This window comes from Sardina pilchardus, chromosome 3 (assembly GCF_963854185.1).
Source record: "Sardina pilchardus chromosome 3, fSarPil1.1, whole genome shotgun sequence".
NCBI classification, from domain to species: Eukaryota; Metazoa; Chordata; class Actinopteri; order Clupeiformes; family Clupeidae; genus Sardina; species Sardina pilchardus.
Window position 1 is genome coordinate 40,872,994 of NC_084996.1, and position 23,333 is coordinate 40,896,326.

Below are 23,333 nucleotides of genomic sequence, written 5' to 3' on the forward strand. Positions count from 1 at the left end.
AACCAATCACTACGTGTTTATGGAAATGTGCTGAAAACGCGGGATACATTTTCAAAGTTGAATTTTTCAAAATGGAGGAGAAACTTATCGTGGCTGTGTGCAGCCGACCGGTGTTGTATGACCAGTCGTTGTTCATATACAGAGACCAAAATTTGAGAGCAAGGGCGTGGAGGGAGGTGGCTGAGGAGTTGGGAGGAGATGGTAAGTATTCCTTTTCAATCTTTTATTTTCAATATTTATGAATGGACTGTAAGCAAGAGACAGAAATGTTAGCCTTTTAGCATTAGATGTCTTCAATTAGGTTTCGGTATTTTAGTTTAGTTTAGAAAAAAGCATCCATAACAGTATCAATATATAGTATATCAGTATATCAGTATATCAGTATCAGTATAAAAACATTACAAGTGTTGTATTTTCTAATAGAGGAGACCTGCAAGACTAGATGGAGGACCTTGAGGGACAGATTTAAAAGAGAAAAAAACAAAGAGAAAGAAATGAGGAGAAGCGGGGCAGGGTCTTCGGAGGGTCGGCCATGGCGTTTCATGGCAGTGATGGGTTTTTTAACCCCTTTCGTCACTGACCGTGAAACGTCAGGTAATCTCCTCCGGAGACCTCTGCCCCGCCCTCCTCCTCAGCAACAGGCAGAGACAGAGGCAAGAGAGAGCAGTCCAGGTCCCAGCCAGCTCCCAGCCAGCCAGGTCCTAGCCAGCCAGCTCCCAGCCAGCCAGGTCGCAGTCACCCAGGTCGCAGTCACCCAGATCCCAGCCAGCCAGGTCGCAGTCACCCAGATCCCAGCCAGCCAGGTCGCAGTCACCCAGATCCCAGCCACCAGCAGCAGCCTGACCCCAGCCACCAGCAGCAGCCAGGTCTCCGCCACTAGCAGCAGCCCGGTATCCGCCACCAGCAGCCCGATCTCTTCCAGGTCGGTCCAAGCCAGCCAGCCAGCCAGGCCCCGGCCGCCAGCAGCCAGGTCCCAGCCAGCTAGCCAGCCGCTTGAAGGAGAGGGTGAAGGAGAGGGTGAGGAGGAGGGTTTTGAGGAGAGGGGCAGGAAGCGGAAGATGACCCCGTTTGAGAGGGGGCTCCTGGCAGCAATCAGGCCCCTTGCTAATCGTCCAGTGGCACCACCGCCGCCGCCGCCGCCACCGCCGCCTCCAGCAGAAGACGAGGAGGAGGTCTTCTTGCGAAGCCTACTCCCGTCTATCCGCAGGCTCCCTCAGGGAAGCAGGGCACGGCTTTGTTTTAAAATTCATGAGTTGGTGTTTCAAGCAGCAGAGGAAGCTTAGTGCACATTTCGTCAACACATTAAATTTACACTATATACACTATATACACACATAAATAAGCACACATTTGCCCATACATAAACCAAATGAATACCCATAAACCAAATGAAATAAATAAATACATTTATTGAAATTATATCACTTTTTTGTCTACTTTTTGTCTATTGTGTATTCAGTAAGTAATTGTTTTTCTAAGCATCAGTAGCAAAATGTGAATGAAATATTACAGAACCTTATCATTATTGGTATTAGTATTAATCACACTAAAAAAATAAGTATGCATTAGGGATGCACCGATCCGACTTTTTCAGTCCCGATACCGATGCCTGGGCTCTGCGTATCGGTCGATATCCGATACCGATCCGATACCATTGTTAATTAATAAACTGTATACCTCACCATGTGGAAAAGACTAAAGGCAACAGGCTTGACTTCATTCTTCATACTTTCCCTAACTAAACATTACTTTCCTAAAAAAAATCTTACAAAATAACACTTAGATATAAAGGTAATGTATTATTATAATTATTATTATTATTATTATTATAATTATCATCATCATTATTGATTATATTACTAGTATTAAAAATAAACAGTTGTACACCAGCAGCAACTTGGAACAGCATTCAAATTCAAGTTCACAGTTATTACTAAATAATAAATCTAACAAAAAAACAATTTTGCAGATAAAAATCCCATATTAGTGACATACATTGAAACACCCCTGCCAAAATGGTGTCACCCGAGAAACCCCTCTATTTACTCATAGTGGTACGGTCCCGCAGTTTCCCCACGATACACTAATTAGTTCACACGGAGTTTGAATGGTGGTAAACGGTAGAAGTTGTACGTTGTATCTAATAAATGATAAGTTTTTAACAGCCAATTTGAACATTTGCATGTCTTTATATCAAGAACAGTTTATACAGATGAGATGAAAATGACAATGTGTTTAGTTTGAGTAGCCTATTTTGTTGACTGTTACACATTAACGTGTTGCCTAAATGCAACAAAACGCATGAAGATCGTAATTAATCTATGACAAATGGTGGTTAGTATAGATATTCTTTTGATCCTATGACATAAATTTGGTATCTGTATTTATCCCATCCATGAATTTAGACACTCAGAGCACACAGTGAGGTGAGGCACACTCTCCTCCTCTAACCCGCAGCAGTGAGCTGCGCTAAATGGCTGGTTGCGCGTCATGGCTCAGCCTTTTTTTGAGACTATATTAAATTCGGATCGGCCCATGGATCGGCTCATTTTTTCCGATCCCCGATCCAGCTATTTTGTTCATATCGGGGCCGATATCCGATTCAAATATCGGATCGGTGCATCCCTAGTATGCATTTAGGAAAAAGTTAACATACAAACAAACAATTGTCACAGAGGTCACCAAATCATACAATGACACAAGAACTTTGTCATATGCATACTGTATGATTAGTAATGATTACTAATGTAAAGAATGCTGTGAAATGATCAGTTCCTTATTATGCATGGGGGGGGAGGGAGGGGGGTACAAGTTGTACATTGACATTGAGATTTATTTCTATAGTGTTGTCCCCTGAAAATATATAAGAATCACGTCCAAAAAGGAAGGGGTGTGTGTGAGTGGTATTGTGTCTAGGATGGGTCAGGGGTGAAATGTGTGAAATGCATATCAGGGTCCTCCCTCCTCTTGTTTCTTCGATACCAAAAGTGCACTGCAGTCCGACTCAGTGGCACACCTATAAGAGATTGAGAAAAATGGTAAACATTACATAATAAGATCACATTGCTTAAATAATAAATTTGGAGTAGTCTTTTTAAATGAAATTAACATTATATGCTTTTGAAATCTTTGCTTTTAAAGACAATATAGGTAGCTCTTAAAAGAGCTGTTGTGTTTAGTGGCTCTTAGAAGAGCCTTTGGTTAGCCCATTAGGCTGTTGGCTGCCAGTAGACGGTCCCCTCCTCATTGAAGTAGGAGCAGAACGTCTCGCGCAACTCGATGGCTCTACGGCTGGCGTTGTTTGAGCCTAATCTTGGGGCGTTGCGCAGAGATTCCGGGGGCCCAAGGTCCACAGGTGCCACAGGAGGAGCAGAGTCGGGGTCATCAAGATCTTCTGGCTCGCGCTGTGTGCCTCTTCTCCTCTCCTTCTCAAGACTCTTGATCCGGAGGAAGTTGTGCAACACACATGTGGCCTTGACACATGCCTCTGCTACCTCAGGGCTGGTGGCGATGACACGGCGATACATGCGCCACCTAGCAGAGAGGATGCCAAAAGCGCATTCAACCACCAACCTTGCCCGGCTGAGGCGATAGTTATAAACTCTCCTCTGCAGTGGCACTTGACGACCAGGAAATGGACGCAGCAGGTTTGTTGTCAAGGGGAAGGCTTCATCTCCGACAAACACGAATGGGAGTGGGCCACGCTCTTCTGCCCCAGTGATGATGGCATCTACCGGAATGCCAAGTGTGCCATCTCGCAGGCCCTCACCAAAAGCGGAGTTGCGCAGAGTGCCACTGTCACTGCTCCTGCCATAGCCTCCTACGTCGACTACACGGAACAGGTAGTCGGCATCAACAACCGCCAGGAGTACCAGGGAGTAGGTGGACTTGTAATTAAAGAACAAAGACCCCGAATTCGCTGGAGACTGCAGCACCACATGCTTTCCGTCGATAGCCCCGATGCAATTTGGGAACTGCCAGCGCTCCTGGAACACAGCTGCAATTTCCCTCCAGTCCTCCGTGGTTGGTACAGGCATGGTCTCCTCAATCAGGGCAGTCCAGATGGCCCTGGCAACCTCCCAGATGATGCCAGACACAGTCGACCGGCCAACCCGGTAACTGAAAGCAATGGTCCTGTAGGAGTCACCAGTAGCCAGATAACTGGAGGGGGGGTAAGATATATTCCATTATATTGCGTGCAAACAGTATATCATAAAGATGAGTACATATTATATTATTCAAATATTCAAATATTGGGTTATATCTTTTCATGGGGCAACACTATAAACGTGATAGGCTGGTCTAGTTAAAACATTGAGTTTGGACATAATTAGAACATAATTAGGACATGTTTGTTGTGCTGTCCACTCACGTTTGTTACCACCTGTTTTTATCATTAATGGCACTATGTTTTCAGAGGACAATTTATACAGTAGCCTACACAATGAATGAATAAACAACAATTAGCTTTAGCTTTAGATTTAGTGGTGCACAAACAAAACACACTCACTCATGCTGGTTATCACCATATCCATCTAATTCGTTATGAACATATTAAACATTTCATGAACATATCGAGCATTTCATGCACTGCATAGATAAATAGATATCTTACCGGAGGCAGATAGCGAGCCGCTCAGCAGGTCCGATTGCCAACCTCATCCCTGTGTCGGCTCGCGTGATGAGAGGGCCAACTTTCCCGAGCAGCTCATCGAAGTGGTCCCTCGTCATCCGGAAATATTGCTCAAACAAACAGCCATGAAAACGAAGTTCCTGGACGAGCCCGTGGAACTCCCCTCGCTGCCTGCGTCTCCTCAATATAGGGTGGACCCAATATCGACGTGGACGAACTCGGTGTTTATGCAATGCATAATACAACGCATAGACAAGTAGAACAAGAGTCAAGCTGTCATCTGCCATTTTCTCGAAATGTTGTTGTGTCAGCGGGAACGAATATAATTGGCTGCTGCCACTGTGACGGCACGTCCGTCAGACACGCCTACTGTCATACGTTGGCGGACGCAAGCGTGTGATTGCACCGTTAGAAGCTTGAAACCAAGCGCATACAACACAAGGGGCCTCAATGAGCTACTGGCCGCTCACTGGTGGCTCCAGCGCACGCGGTTCAGTCGCATCATTCACTCTTATGTGGTGTTCATGAAGTTGGGTGTTGAGGTGCATGTACTGCATTGTGACAGAAAGTCACTTTACAACATCTTACAAGCCCAAAGTGGATTTTGAAAAAAGTTTCCACGAGTACATGTTTTGGCCGTCTCAGCCAACTGTCATGAAATGTGAAAAGTAAACGTGTCTTCACTTTTCCTTCATAGCTTGAAATTGGAAGGTCTTAGAAGCTTGAAACCAAGCGCATACAACACAACAATACAACAGTGAGCGGCCTCAATGAGCTACTGGCCGCTCACTGGTGGCTCCAGCGCACGCGGTTCAGTCGCATTATTCACTCTGATGTGGTGTTCATGAAGTTGGGTGTTGAGGTGCATGTACTGCATTGTGACAGAAAGTCACTTTACAACATCTTACAAGCCCAATGTGGATTTTGAAAAAAGTTTCCACGAGTGCATGTTTTGGCCGTCTCAGCCAACTGTCATGAAATATGAAAAGTAAACGTGTCAACACTTTTCCTTCATAGTTTGAAATTGGAAGGTCTTAGAAGCTTGAAACCAAGCGCATACAACACAAGGGGCCTCAATGAGCTACTGGCCGCTCACTGGTGGCTCCAGCGCACGCGGTTCAGTCGCATCATTCACTCTGATGTGGTGTTCATGAAGTTGGGTGTTGAGGTGCATGTACTGCATTGTGACAGAAAGTCACTTTAAAACATCTTACAAGCCCAAAGTGGATTTTGAAAAAAGTTTCCACGAGTGCATGTTTTGGCCGTCTCAGCCAACTGTCATGAAATGTGAAAAGTAAACGTGTCTTCACTTTTCCTTCATAGCTTGAAATTGGAAGGTCTTAGAAGCTTGAAACCAAGCGCATACAACACAACAATACAACAGTGAGCGGACTCAATGAGCTACTGGCCGCTCACTGGTGGCTCCAGCGCACGCGGTTCAGTCGCATTATTCACTCTGATGTGGTGTTCATGAAGTTGGGTGTTGAGGTGCATGTACTGCATTGTGACAGAAAGTCACTTTACAACATCTTACAAGCCCAATGTGGATTTTGAAAAAAGTTTCCACGAGTGCATGTTTTGGCCGTCTCAGCCAACTGTCATGAAATATGAAAAGTAAACGTGTCTTCACTTTTCCTTCATAGCTTGAAATTGGAAGGTCTTAGAAGCTTGAAACCAAGCGCATACAACACAAGGGGCCTCAATGAGCTACTGGCCGCTCACTGGTGGCTCCAGCGCACGCGGTTCAGTCGAATCATTCACTCTGATGTGGTGTTCATGAAGTTGGGTGTTGAGGTGCATGTACTGCATTGTGACAGAAAGTCACTTTACAACATCTTACAAGCCCAAAGTGGATTTTGAAAAAAGTTTCCACGAGTGCATGTTTTGGCCGTCTCAGCCAACTGTCATGAAATGTGAAAAGTAAACGTGTCTTCACTTTTCCTTCATAGCTTGAAATTGGAAGGTCTTAGAAGCTTGAAACCAAGCGCATACAACACAAAGGGCCTCAATGAGCTACTGGCCGCTCACTGGTGGCTCCAGCGCACGCGGTTCAGTCGCATCATTCACTCTGATGTGGTGTTCATGAAGTTGGGTGTTGAGGTGCATGTACTGCATTGTGACAGAGGTCACTTTACAACATCTTACAAGCCCTAAGTGGATTTTGAAAAAAGTTTCCACGAGCGCATGTTTTGGCCGTCTCAGCCAACTGTCATGAAATATGAAAAGTAAACGTGTCTTCACTTTTCCTTCATAGCTTGAAATTGGAAGGTCTTAGAAGCTTGAAACCAAGCGCATACAACACAAAGGGCCTCAATGAGCTACTGGCCGCTCACTGGTGGCTCCAGCGCACGCGGTTCAGTCGCATCATTCACTCTGATGTGGTGTTCATGAAGTTGGGTGTTGAGGTGCATGTACTGCATTGTAACAGAGGTCACTTTACAACATCTTACAAGCCCTAAGTGGATTTTGAAAAAAGTTTCCACGAGCGCATGTTTTGGCCGTCTCAGCCAACTGTCATGAAATATGAAAAGTAAACGTGTCTTCACTTTTCCTTCATAGCTTGAAATTGGAAGGTCTTAGAAGCTTGAAACCAAGCGCATACAACACAAAGGGCCTCAATGAGCTACTGGCCGCTCACTGGTGGCTCCAGCGCACGCGGTTCAGTCGCATCATTACAGTGCATGTGGTGTTCATGAAGTTGGGTGTTGAGGTGCATGTACTGCATTGTGACAGAGGTCACTTTACAACATCTTACAAGCCCTAAGTGGATTTTGAAAAAAGTTTCCACGAGCGCATGTTTTGGCCGTCTCAGCCAACTGTCATGAAATATGAAAAGTAAACGTGTCTTCACTTTTCCTTCATAGCTTGAAATTGGAAGGTCTTAGAAGCTTGAAACCAAGCGCATACAACACAAAGGGCCTCAATGAGCTACTGGCCGCTCACTGGTGGCTCCAGCGCACGCGGTTCAGTCGCATCATTCACTCTGATGTGGTGTTCATGAAGTTGGGTGTTGAGGTGCATGTACTGCATTGTGACAGAGGTCACTTTACAACATCTTACAAGCCCTAAGTGGATTTTGAAAAAAGTTTCCACGAGCGCATGTTTTGGCCGTCTCAGCCAACTGTCATGAAATATGAAAAGTAAACGTGTCTTCACTTTTCCTTCATAGCTTGAAATTGGAAGGTCTTAGAAGCTTGAAACCAAGCGCATACAACACAAAGGGCCTCAATGAGCTACTGGCCGCTCACTGGTGGCTCCAGCGCACGCGGTTCAGTCGCATCATTACAGTGCATGAAAATGCACTGTACTGTTCTTCCTAGGCTTCTTCTTCTTATTATTACAGTGCATGAAAATGCACTGTACTGTTATTCCAAGTCTTCTTATTACAGTGCATGAAAATGCACTGTACTGTTCTTCCTAGACTTCTTATTACAGTGCATGAAAATGCACTGTACTGTTCTTCCTAGTCTTCTTATTATTTTTACAGTGCATGAAAATGCACTGTACTGTTCTTCCTAGGCTTCTTCTTCTTATTATTCTTCTAACGCACGCAAATCAGCTTGAACCGTTTAACATAGAAACTTCATTCAAACTGCGTTACGTAGGTCTTACTTAGGACATGTGTGCTATGACTTTTCAACTTTGTAACTTTTATACTTTTTAAACTATTAATTAAAAAACGATTTCCCCATAGATTTAACATTGAGCTATTTCCCCATAGACTTAACATTACCCTTTATGACATCACGGCAGCAATTAGAATGTTACGCCAGGTGGCCAGTCCAGGTGCAGCAGCTCTCTCTCAGGCATACACTGACTCTCTTGAGAATACATATTCTGTTCCCCTGTATCAACTGTATCAACATAAGTCTTCCTAATTCCATCCAACTTTCTATCCATTCATCTTCTTCAAACCATTCACTCATCCACCCATTTTAAACAGTCTGCCTATCAACATCAATCAGACGATCTACATTCAACTTTTAAACAATCTACTCTGTCTCAGGCTTTAAGAGCACACCCTGGCTCTCTTAAGACTAGCCAGTTAAATTGATTACACCTGTATCTGTATCCACTACTCTCAGTAGAGCTGTGTCTCTCCATTCTACAAGAATATAAGGCACATTCCATCCAACTTTCTATCCATTCATCTTCTTCAGACCATTCACTCATCCACCCATTAAACTGTCTATCAACATCCATTAAACTCTCTGTCTATCAACATTAATTAGACTACATCACGGCAGCAATTAGAATGTTACGCCAGGTGGCCAGTCCAGGTGCAGCAGCTCTCTCTCTCTCTCAGGCACACTGGCTCTCTTGAGACTACATTTTCTGTTCCCCTGTATCAACTGTATCAACATAAGTCTTCCTAATTCCATCCAACTTTCTATCCATTCATCTTCTTCAAACCATTCACTCATCCACCCATTCTAAACAGTCTGCCTATCAACATCAATTAGACGATCTACATTCAACTTTTAAACAATCTACTCTGTCTCAGGCTTTAAGAGCACACCCTGGCTCTCTTAAGACTAGCCAGTTAAATTGATTACACCTGTATCTGTATCCACTACTCTCAGTAGAGCTGTGTCTCTCCATTCTACAAGAATATAAGGCACATTCCATCCAACTTTCTATCCATTCATCTTCTTCAGACCATTCACTCATCCACCCATTAAACTGTCTATCAACATCCATTAAACTCTCTGTCTATCAACATTAATTAGACTACATTCAACTTTTAAATTATTTACTCTGTCTCAGGCTTCAAGCATATACACTCTGGCTCTTAAATTAAATTGATTACACCTGTATCAACTGTCAGTTTCTCTGGCTATAAGCATACAATCTCTCTGAAGACTACATATCCTGTTAACTGTTTCCTCTGTCCACAACTGTTTCAAAATAAAAGTCCTCACTGCAATAATACACCATTAAATAATTTAACCATTGAAACTACTCAACTATTTAACTGTTCAACCATTCCAACTGTCAGTTATCATCAACTATGCCTCCAGTCAACTACATGAAACCTCCATGTACCTAGCAACCAACATAGCAACCATTAAAATTAAGCGTTTATGACCGTTTCCATAGCAACCAACATGATTACACTGCAGTAACTTCTTGTTTCCTGATAGTGGCCACAATGAATACCCTTGCAACAAATGTTTAAAAATAAAATCCGCACTAGCAAGTTAGCTAGTTAGCATGGTTAGCATAGTTAGCATTTTTAGCATAACTGCTAGAAATGATTGGCTAAGTTAGCTAATCAACCTGGTTAGCATGTTTAGCATAGTTAGCATTTTTAGCATAACTGCAAAAAATCATCAACTAAGTTAGCTAATCAACCTGGTTAGCATTGTTAGCATATTTAACATTGTTAGCATAGTTAGCATTTTTAGCATTATTGCTAGAAATCATCAGTTAAGTTAGCTAATCAACCTGGTAAGCAATGTTAGTTTAAGTTAACATTGTTACCATAGTTAGCATTGCTAGCATAGTTAGCATTTTTAGCATAACTGTTAGAAATCATTAGCTAAGTTAGCTAATCAACCTGGTTAGAACTGTGAGCATAGTTAGCATAGTTAACATTTTTACCATAACTGCATGAAATCAGTAGCTAAGTTAACCAATCAACCTGGTTATCATTGTTACCATAGTTAACATTTTAACATGAATAGAAATCATTAGTTAAATTAGAACTGGAATGTTTCAGCTTTAAACTGTCTACCTTCACACTATCAACTCTCTGTAAACTATGCAACTACCATGTTTACCCTAGCTACACCTTAGTAACCATATCTACATTATCTATCTATTTTTGCATTTTCATGCACTGGTAATTCCTTGGAATTGCATTTCTAGTCTTTATTATTATTCCGCTGACAGCTTTTTCTAACCGCAATTTCTCTTCAACCGTTTAACTTAGAAACTTCATTCAAACTTTGTAACGTAGGTATTCTAATGGATCGGGTTGCTATGACTTTTCAACTTTGTAACTTTTATACTTTTTGAACTATAAATTAAAAACTATTAAAAATTTCCCCATAGACTTAACATTGGCCTCTATGACATCACAATCGGGTCGTTGAGCAATTAGAATCTTATGCCAGGTGGCCAGCCCCACCTGCAGCAGCCCTCTCTCTCTCAGGCTTTAAGCATACAATCTCTCTGAAGACTACATATCCTGTTAACTGTTTCCTCTGTCCACAACTGTTTCAAAATAAAAGTCCTCACTGCAATAATACACCATTAAATCATTTAACCATTGAAACTACTCAACTATTTAACTGTTCAACCATTCCAACTGTCAGTTATCATCAACTATGCCTCCAGTCAACTACATGAAACCTCCATGTACCTAGCAACCAACATAGCAACCATTAAAATTAAGCGTTTATGACCGTTTCCATAGCAACCAACATGATTACACTGCAGTAACTTCTTGTTTCCTGATAGTGGCCACAATGAATACCCTTGCAACAAATGTTTAAAAATAAAATCCGCACTAGCAAGTTAGCTAGTTAGCATGGTTAGCATAGTTAGCATTTTTAGCATAACTGCTAGAAATGATTGGCTAAGTTAGCTAATCAACCTGGTTAGCATGTTTAGCATAGTTAGCATTTTTAGCATAACTGCAAAAAATCATCAACTAAGTTAGCTAATCAACCTGGTTAGCATTGTTAGCATATTTAACATTGTTAGCATAGTTAGCATTTTTAGCATTATTGCTAGAAATCATCAGTTAAGTTAGCTAATCAACCTGGTAAGCAATGTTAGTTTAAGTTAACATTGTTACCATAGTTAGCATTGCTAGCATAGTTAGCTTTTTTAGCATAACTGTTAGAAATCATTAGCTAAGTTAGCTAATCAACCTGGTTAGAACTGTGAGCATAGTTAGCATAGTTAACATTTTTACCATAACTGCATGAAATCAGTAGCTAAGTTAACCAATCAACCTGGTTATCATTGTTACCATAGTTAACATTTTAACATGAATAGAAATCATTAGTTAAATTAGAACTGGAATGTTTCAGCTTTAAACTGTCTACCTTCACACTATCAACTCTCTGTAAACTATGCAACTACCATGTTTACCCTAGCTACACCTTAGTAACCATATCTACATTATCTATCTATTTTTGCATTTTCATGCACTGGTAATTCCTTGGAATTGCATTTCTAGTCTTTATTATTATTCCGCTGACAGCTTTTTCTAACCGCAATTTCTCTTCAACCGTTTAACTTAGAAACTTCATTCAAACTTTGTAACGTAGGTATTCTAATGGATCGGGTTGCTATGACTTTTCAACTTTGTAACTTTTATACTTTTTGAACTATAAATTAAAAACTATTAAAAATTTCCCCATAGACTTAACATTGGCCTCTATGACATCACAATCGGGTCGTTGAGCAATTAGAATCTTATGCCAGGTGGCCAGCCCCACCTGCAGCAGCCCTCTCTCTCTCAGGCTTTAAGCATACAATCTCTCTGTGAAGACTACATATCCTGTTAACTGTTTCCTCTGTCCACAACTGTTTCAAAATAAAAGTCCTCACTGCAATAATACACTATTAAATCATTTAACCACTGAAACTACTCAACTATTTAACTGTTCAACCATTCCAACTGTCATTTATCATCAACTATGCCTCCAGTCAACTAAATGAATCCTCCATGTACCTAGCAACCAACATAGCAACCATTAAAATTAAGCGTTTTTGACAGTTTCCATAGCAACCAACATGATTATACTACAGTAACTTCTTTATTCTTGATAGTGGGCACCATGGATACCCTAGCAACTACTGTTTCAAAATAAAAGTCCTCACTAGCAAGTTAGCATTGTTAGCATGGTTAGCACAGTTAGCATTGTTAACATAGTTAGCATTTTTAGCATAACTGCTAAAAATGATTAGCTAAGTTAGCTCATCAACCTGGTTAGCATTGTTAGCATAGTTAGCATTGTTAACATAGTTAGTATTTTTAGCACAACTGCTAAAATGATTAGCTAAGTTAGCTAATCAACGTGGTTAGCATAGTTAACATAGTTAGCAATGTTAGCATAGTTAGCATTTTTTAGCATTACTGCTAGAAATCATCAGCTAAGTTAACTTATCAACCTGGTTAGCATTGTTAGCATAGTTAACATTTTAGAATACCTGTTAGAAATTATTAGTTAAGTTAGAACAGGAATGTTTAAGCTTTAAAATGTCTACCTTAACACTATCAACTCTCTTTAAACTATGCAACCACCATGTTTACCCTAGCTACACCTTAGTAGCCATATCTACATTTTTTTGCATTTTCATGCACTGGTAATTCCTTGGAATTGCATTTCTAGTTATTATTATTCCGCTGACAGCTTTTTCTAACCGCAATTTCTCTTCAACCGTTTAACTTAGCAACTTCATTCAAACTTTGTAACGTAGGTATTCTAATGGATCGGGTTGCTATGACTTTTCAACTTTGTAACTTTTATACTTTTTGAACTATTAAATAAAAACTATTAAAATTTCCCCATAGACTTAACATTGGCCTCTATGACATCACAATCGGGTCGTTGAGCAATTAGAATCTTATGCCAGGTGGCCAGCCCCACCTGCAGCAGCCCTCTCTCTCTCAGGCTTTAAGCATACAATCTCTCTGTGAAGACTACATATCCTGTTAACTGTTTCCTCTGTCCACAACTGTTTCAAAATAAAAGTCCTCACTGCAATAATACACTATTAAATCACTTAACCACTGAAACTACTCAACTATTTAACTGTTCAACCATTCCAACTGTCAGTTATCATCAACTATGCCTCCAGTCAACTACATGAGACCTTCATGTACCTAGCAACCAACATAGCAACCATTAAAATTAAGCGTTTATGACCATTTCCATAGCAACCAACATGATTATACTGCAGTAACTTCTTTATTCTTGATAGTGGGCACCATGGATACCCTAGCAACTACTGTTTCAAAATAAAAGTCCTCACTAGCAAGTTAGCATTGTTAGCATGGTTAGCACAGTTAGCATTGTTAGCATAGTTAGCATTTTTAGCATAACTGCTAAAAATGATTAGCTAAGTTAGCTAATCGACCTGGTTAGCATTGTTAGCATAGTTACCATTGTTAGCATAGTTAGCATTTTTAGCACAACTGCTAAAATGATTAGCTAAATTAGCTAATCAACGTGGTTAGCATTGTTAACATAGTAAGCAATGTTAGCATAGTTAGCATTTTTTAGCATTACTGCTAGAAATCATCAGCTAAGTTAACTTATCAACCTGGTTAGCATTGTTAGCATAGTTAACATTTTAGAATACCTGTTAGAAATTATTAGTTAAGTTAGAACAGGAATGTTTAGGCTTTAAAATGTCTACCTTAACACTTGTAGCAGAATGGTCAATCTAGCGTATTCATACTGGTAAAAGCAAAGCGGAACTCACTTTCATTCATCAAGTCAATATGGGAGTGGTTACGGACTATATAGGAAGTGCACACAGTTCAAAATGTAGAGCGTCAGAGTCAAGAGCAACAGAGTTTTGAAGCAGTTGTTACGAGCCTGAAGGAGCGAGTTTTTGTTAAAACACAGTCGTCGGTTTTACGAGTCTAAAAACGTTTTCTTTTGTCTCGGTAACTGGCAAGTTTCAATTGTTTACGTTAGCGTGCTAGTTTGTAGCCTACCTCGCGGTCTGGGCGACGCAGATAGTTTCACACAGGCCCAAGCGAACCTGGCACGTCGGCAGCTGACACGTCTTTGAAACTTCGAGCTAATCCATACTGGTTGAAGAGGAATTGTTAATTCCCATAGAAGATCCACACTGGTTGAAGAGGAATTGCAACTCACCGAGAACATTCATACTGGAGAAGATTCACACTGGTTTTTCCCTGGATATCCAGATTCAAGCAGGATTGTCGTCTGAACGGGAGTTCGTACGGACCTGGACAATACTCCTTGAGCGACGGGCCGTGAGTTAAACAAACGAACAATCGTTACCTTTATGAAGGTATTATTGGGGCAAAAGTCACGAGCACATTTAACTGCAGATTTCGCATTCGCACACTAAAGTCACAAATGTGTAACCGTACATTTGAAGTTGTAGATATTTTTTTCATACCTTGTTAACACAAAATAGGGCTACGGGTTCACGAATCCGTTCTACAAGTTCACAAAACCGTTTTACAGATACACGAATTCTCACCTGTGCATCACAAGTTCCTGGCCTCATCCCCTCGAGACTTTTGCTCCATTTACACTGCAACGATTGGGGCAAAACACATTCGCACATCCGTGTTTCATAGTCTGAGAACATGCACAACATTCGTGCATTTGTAAACCCAAATGTGAACTAATGCAACAGAAGTTGTGCATCTGTGAAATGTTTTCTCATTAATAAAAGTCTTACACGACTACAAGTGCATTGATACAAGTGCTTGAGTCTACATCTGCGAGTTTCCGTCGCTGTTTTCCGGGGACGAATACTTTTGCACCAATTATACCACCTGGCGATGTGCAAAACCGATTTGTACTTGTGCACACAGAGAGCATCGATCGAAAACAAAACAAGGCGGCCGGATCTGGATCTGGATCGCGCCCACACATCCCTGCTCATATAAGTAGCCTAACCTCCGCTTGTTTCCTCATCAATATAAAGACAAGGACGCATCATTTGTAGATTTTCTTTTCACAGAGTGAGAAAACATACTTCGGAGTGATTATTTGCACCCGGGTGTAAATAGTGGAATGGAGGCATTTTCTTATTTGCACCCAAACCTGTAATGCGTGCAGAAACAGATGGGATGGCCTACCTAAATCTAACAAGTTAGGATTTTTAAAAACAATCTTTTTGATGGAAACGTGGTGCTAAATTCCCATAAACGTGTTCAGTTAACGGGTAAAACAGTCCGTTTGTAAGCAAAATCAAGAATTACGAGTTTGTTTACCGTCACTGAGCAACCAGAAGATAGAAATATTACGCTACTAGCCCGTTGCATGGACTAGAAATTGTATAGCGTAGCGGGTAGGCGCATGGGCCATATGGTTCGAAGATTGGCAGTTCGTATCCCATTAGTAACCTATGGCTTTTTTTTGCATGCCAATATAGTTGAAAGAGTTGTTTTCTGTAGAGGAGTTGACTATTTAGAAGCGTTCTACTCACAACTGTAGCCTATTTCTATAACTAAAATAAAACTAGACCATTTTTGACAGATTCATTAAGCACAAACTCTTATTTGCCGCGAAGTAACGTCATCAAAGAGAAGAGAGTCGTTCGCACATACTTTCAAAATATTTTAGTTTGGCATGCAAAAAAAAAATGCATTAGCCTACATTTGGTGTGATTTGAACTACCAATCTCTGATTCATGGCTCATGCACTTATCCGCTAACCTACATGACGTTATGCGATTGACTGGGCTAGTAATATTTGTCTATCTTCTGGTTGCTAGGTGACGGTAAACAAGCTCGTAATTCTTGATTTTGCTTACAAACGTACGGTTTTACCCGTTAACTGAACACGTTTATGGGAATTTAGCACCACGTTTCCATCAAAAAGATTGTTTTTAAAAATCCTAACTTGTTAGATTTAGGTAGGCCATCCCATCTGTTTCTGCACGCATTACAGGTTTGGGTGCAAATAAGAAAATGCCTCCATTCCACTATTTACACCCGGGTGCAAATAATCACTCCGAAGTATGTTTCTCACTCTGTGAAAAGAAAATCTACAAATCGTGCGTCCTTGTCTTTATATTGATGAGGAAACAAGCGGAGGTTAGGCTACTTATATGAGCAGGGATGTGTGGGCGCGATCCAGATCCAGATCCGGCCGCCTTGTTTTGTTTTCGATCGATGCTCTCTGTGTGCACAAGTACAAATCGGTTTTGCACATCGCCAGGTGGTATAATTGGTGCAAAAGTATTCGTCCCCGGAAAACAGCGACGGAAACTCGCAGATGTAGACTCAAGCACTTGTATCAATGCACTTGTAGTCGTGTAAGACTTTTATTAATGAGAAAACATTTCACAGATGCACAACTTCTGTTGCATTCACATTTGGGTTTACAAATGCACGAATGTTGTGCATGTTCTCAGACTATGAAACACGGATGTGCGAATGTGTTTTGCCACAATCGTTGCAGTGTAAATGGAGCAAAAGTCTCGAGGGGATGAGGCCAGGAATTTGTGATGCACAGGTGAGAATTCGTGTATCTGTAAAACGGTTTTGTGAACTTGTAGAACGGATTCGTGAACCCGTAGCCCTATTTTGTGTTAACAAGGTATGAAAAAAATATCTACAACTTCAAATGTACGGTTACACATTTGTGACTTTAGTGTGCGAATGCGAAATCTGCAGTTAAATGTGCTCGTGACTTTTGCCCCAATAATACCTTCATATACCTTGCTCAAACATCCTGGCTTCCCGCTTTGCTCACGCTGAGCTCCACACACGCACACACACACAAACACACACGCATCCTACAAACACACACGCATCCTACAAACACACGGTTGTTTTGTTACTTTATGTTGTTAGCGTCCTGATAAGGATATGTGTTGCTTATATTAGACCTACTGCTAAATGTAGAAGGATTGTTTTTCGTTAATGTCAGTAAACAAGTGCTGACTCTACTATAAGAACACCTGACTCTCTTTGTTTCCTTATATTTTCGTTTACTTGCTGACGGTGGTTTTCTTTAGTTAAGTGGTAGGATTAGAGGCCTACCTGGCGCCTGAACATTTAAGCTACCTGGGGTCGCCACCGTTACACACTATCAACTCTCTTTAAACTATGCAACCACCATGTTTACCCTAGCTACACCTTAGTAACCATATCTACATTATCTATCTATAAATTCTTTTGCATTTTCATGCACTGGTAATTCCTTGGAATTGCATTTCTAGTTATTACAGTGCATGAAAATGCACTGTACTGTTCTTCCTCGGTCTTCTTCTTCTTCTTCTTATTACAGTGCATGAAAATGCACTGTACTGTTCTTCCTAGGCTTCTTCTTCTTCTTATTATTCTTCTTCTAACGCACGCAAATCAGCTAGAACCGTTTAACGTAGAAACTTCATTCAAACTGCGTTACGTAGGTCTTACTTAGGACATGTGTGCTATGACTTTTCAACTTTGTAACTTTTATACTTTTTAAACTATTAGTTAAAAACTATTACAATTTCCCCCATAGACTTAACATTGCTCATTATGACATCACGGCAGCAATTAGAATCTTACTCCAGCTGGCCAGCCACCTGGGCACCAACTGTCAGTTTCTCTCAGGCAATCTTTCTGAAGACTACATATTCTGTTCCCCTGTATCCTCTGTGCACAACAGTATCAAAATAAGTCCTCCTAATTCCATCCAACTTTATATCCATTCATCTTCTTCAAACCATTCACTCATCCACCCATTCTAAACAGTCTGCCTATCAACATCAATTAGACGTTCTACATTCAACTTTTAAACAATCTACTCTGTCTCAGGCTGGCTCTCTTAAGACTAGCCAGTTAAATTGATTACACCTGTATCTGTATCCACTACTCTCAGTAGAGAGCTGTGTCTCTCCATTCTACAAGAATATAAGGCACATTCCATCCAACATTCTATCCATTCATCTTCTTCAGACCATTCACTCATCCACCCATTAAACTGTCTATCAACATCTATTAAACAATCTGTCTATCAACATCCATTAAACTCTCTGTCTATCAACATTAATTAGACTATCTACATTCAACTTTTTAATTATTTACTCTGTCTCAGGCTTTAAGAGTACACTCTGGCTCTCTTAAGACTAGCCAGTTAAATTGATTACACCTGTGTCAACTACTCTCAGAGAGCTGTATCAGTGTCTCTCTTAACAAGAATATAAGGCACATTCCATCCAACCTTCTATCCATTCATCTTCTTCAGACCATTCACTCATCCACCATTAAACTGTCAATCAATATCTATTAAACAATCTGCCTATCAACATCCATTAAACATTCTGTCTATCAACATTAATTAGACTATCTACATACAACTTTTAAAGTATTTACTGTGGGTCCCTCTCAAGCAGCGTTTATATGTCCTCCCTCGCTCCTCGATCCTCAATGATCTACATAAAGAAAGATAGAAGAAGGGCTAGACTATCCCATTGTTGCCGCTCCATCATTCTTTATGTAGATCAGTGAGGAGCGAGAGAGGACGCGTAAACGCTATATGAGAGGCACCTTCTGTCTCAGGCTTTAAGCATACAATCTCATTAAGACTACAGATCCTGTTAACTGTTTCCTCTGTCCACAACTGTTTCAAAATAAAAGTCCTCACTGCAATAATACACTATTAAATCATTTGACCATTGAAACTACTCAACTATTTAACTGTTCAACCATTCCAACTGTCAGTTATCATCAACTATGCCTCCAGTCAACTACATGAAACCTCCATGTACCTAGCAACCAACATAGCAACCATTAAAATTAAGTGTTTATGACCGTTTCCATAGCAACCAACATGATTATACTGCAGTAACTTCTTGTTTCCTGATAGTGGCCACCATGGATACCCTAGCAACAAATGTTTCAAAATAAAAGTCCTCACTAGCAAGTTAGCTAGTTAGCATGGTTAGCATAGTTAGCATTGTTAGCATTTTTAGCATAACTGCAAAAAATGATAAACTAAGTAAGCTAATCAACCTGGTTAGCATTGTTAGCAAATTTAGCATTGTTAGCATAGTTAGCATTTTTAGCATTACTGCTAGGAATCATCGGTTAAGTTAGCTAATCAACCTGGTTAGCATTTTTAGTAAAGTTAGCATTGCTAGCATAATAAGCATTTTTAGCGTAACTGCTAGAAATCATTAGCTAAGTTAGCTAATCAACATTTTAACATGAATAGAAATCATTAGTTAAGTTAGAACTGGAACGTTTCATCTTTAAACTGTCTACCTTCACACTATCAACTCTCTGTAAACTATGCAACCACCATGTCTACCCTAGCTACACCTTAGTAACCATATCTACATTATCTATCTATTTTTGCATTTTCATGCACTGGTAATTCCTTGGAATTGCATTTCTAGTTATTATTCTTCTTCTAACGCACGCAATTCAGCTTCAACCGTTTAACGTAGAAACTTCATTCAAACGTTGTTGCGTAGGTCTTGCTTATGCCATGCCTGCTTTGTATTTTTCAACTTTGTAACTTTTATACTTTTTAAACTATTAGTTAAAAACTATTACAATTCCCCCCATAGACTTAACATTGCTCATTATGACATCACGGCAGCAATTAGAATCTTAGGCCAGGTGGCCGGCCACCTGGGCACCAACTGTCAGTTTCTCTGGCTTTAAGCATACAGTCTCTCAGAAGACTACATATCCTGTTAACTGTTTCCTCTGTCCACAACTGTTTCAAAATAAAAGTCCTCACTGCAATAATACACTATTAAATCATTTAACCATTGAAACTACTCAACTATTGAACTGTTCAACCATTCCAACTGTCAGTTATCATCCACTATGCCTCCAGTCAACTACATGAAACCTCCATGTACCTAGCAACCAACATAGCAACCATTAAAATTAAGCGTTTATGACCGTTTCCATAGCAACCAACATGATTATACTGCAGTAACTTCTTGTTTCCTGATAGTGGCCACCATGGATACCCTAGCAACAAATGTTTCAAAATAAAAGTCCTCACTAGCAAGTTAGCTGGTTAGCATAGTTAGCATTGTTACCATAGTTAGCATTTTTAGCATAACTGCAAAAAATCATCAACTAAGTTAGCTAATCAACCTGGTTAGCATTGTTAGCAAATTTAGCATTGTTAGCATAGTTAGCATTTTTAGCATTGCTGCTAGAAATCATTGGTTAAGTTAGCTAATCAACCTGGTTAGCATTGTTAGTAAAGTTAGCATTGCTAGCATAATTAGCATTTTTAGCGTAACTGCCAGAAATCATTAGCTAAGTTAGCTAATCAACATTTTAACATGAATAGAAATCATTAGTTAAGTTAGAACTGGAATGTTTCATCTTTAAACAGTCTACCTTCACACTATCAACTCTCTGTAAACTATGCAACCACCATGTTTACCCTAGCTACACCTTAGTAACCATATCTACATTATCTATCTATTTCTGCATTTTCATGCACTGGTAATTCCTTGGAATTGCATTTCTAGTTATTATTAAACTTCTTCTTCTAACGCTCGCAATTCAGCTTCAACCGTTTAACGTAGAAACTTCATTCAAACTTTGTTGCGTAGGTCTTGCTTATGCCATATGTGCTTTATATTTTTCAACTTTGTAACTTTTATACTTTTTAAACTATTAGTTAAAAACTATCACCATTTCCCCCATAGACTTAACATTGCTCATTATGACATCACGGCAGCAATTAGAATGTTACCCCAGCTGGTCAGCCACCTGGGCACCAACTGTCAGTTTCTCTCAGGCTCCTCTCTGAAGACTACATATTCTGTTCCCCTGTATCCTCTGCGCACAACAGTATCAAAATAAGTCCTCCTAATTCCATCCAACTTTATATCCATTCATCTTCTTCAAACCATTCACTCATCCACCCATTCTAAACAGTCTGCCTATCAACAACATCAATTAGACGCTCTACATTGAACTTTTAAACAATCTACTCTGTCTCAGGCTGGCTCTCTTAAGACTAGCCAGTTAAATTGATTACACCTGTATCTGTATCCACTACTCTCAGTAGAGAGCTGTGTCTCTCCATTCTACAAGAATATAAGGCACATTCCATCCAACATTCTATCCATTCATCTTCTTCAGACCATTCACTCATCCACCCATTAAACTGTCTATCAACACCTATTAAACAATCTGTCTATCAACATCCATTAAACTCTCTGTCTATCAACATTAATTAGACTATCTACATTCAACTTTTAAATTATTTACTGTCTCAGGCTTTAAGAGTACACGCTGGCTCTCTTAAGACTAGCCAGTTAAATTGATTACACCTGTGTCAACTACTCTCAGAGAGCTGTATCAGTGTCTCTCTTAACAAGAATATAAGGCACATTCCATCCAACCTTCTATCCATTCATCTTCTTCAGACCATTCACTCATCCACCCATTAAACTGTCAATCAATATCTATTAAACAATCTGCCTATCAACATCCATTAAACATTCTGTCTACCAACATTAATTAGACTATATACAACTTTTAAAGTATTTACTGTGGGTCCCTCTCAAGCAGTGTTTATATGTCCTCCCTCGCTCCTCGATCCTCAATGATCTACATAAAGAAAGATAGAAGAAGGGCTAGACTATCCCATTGTTGCCGCTCCATCATTCTTTATGTAGATCAGTGAGGAGCGAGAGAGGACGCGTAAACGCTATATATGAGAGGCACCTTCTGTCTCAGGCTTTAAGCATACAATCTCATTAAGACTACAGATCCTGTTTCACTACTTCCTCTGTCCACAACTGTTTCAAAATAAAGGTCCTCACTGCAATAATACACTATTAAATCATTTAACCACTGAAACTACTCAACTATTGAACTGTTCAACCATTCCAACTGTCAGTTATCATCCACTATGCCTCCAGTCAACTACATGAAACCTCCATGTACCTAGCAACCAACATAGCAACCATTAAAATTAAGTGTTTATGACCGTTTCCATAGCAACCAACATGATTATACTGCAGTAACTTCTTGTTTCCTGATAGTGGCCACCATGGATACCCTAGCAACAAATGTTTCAAAATAAAAGTCCTCACTAGCAAGTTAGCTAGTTAGCATGGTTAGCATAGTTAGCATTGTTAGCATTTTTAGCATAACTGCAAAAAATCATAAACTAAGTAAGCTAATCAACCTGGTTAGCATTGTTAGCAAATTTAGCATTGTTAGCATAGTTAGCATTTTTAGCATTACTGCTAGGAATCATCGGTTAAGTTAGCTAATCAACCTGGTTAGCATTTTTAGTAAAGTTAGCATTGCTAGCATAATAAGCATTTTTAACGTAACTGCTAGAAATCATTAGCTAAGTTAGCTAATCAACATTTTAACATGAATAGAAATCATTAGTTAAGTTAGAACTGGAACGTTTCATCTTTAAACTGTCTACCTTCACACTATCAACTCTCTGTAAACTATGCAACCACCATGTCTACCCTAGCTACACCTTAGTAACCATATCTACATTATCTATCTATTTTTGCATTTTCATGCACTGGTAATTCCTTGGAATTGCATTTCTAGTTATTATTAAACTTCTTCTTCTAACGCAGCCAATTCAGCTTCAACCGTTTAACGTAGAAACTTCATTCAAACGTTGTTGCGTAGGTCTTGCTTATGCCATCCCTGCTTTGTATTTTTTAACTTTGTAACTTTTATACTTTTTAAACTATTACTTAAAAACTATTACCATTTCCCCCATAGACTTAACATTGCTCATTATGACATCACGGCAGCAATTAGAATCTTACGCCAGGTGGCCGGCCACCTGGGCACCAACTGTCAGTTTCTCTGGCTTTAAGCATACAGTCTCTCAGAAGACTACATATCCTGTTTCCTCTGTCCACAACTGTTTCAAAATAAAAGTCCTCACTGCAATAATACACTATTAAATAATTTAACCATTGAAACTACTCAACTATTGAACTGTTCGACCATTCCAACTGTCAGTTATCATCCACTATGCCTCCAGTCAACTACATGAAACCTCCATGT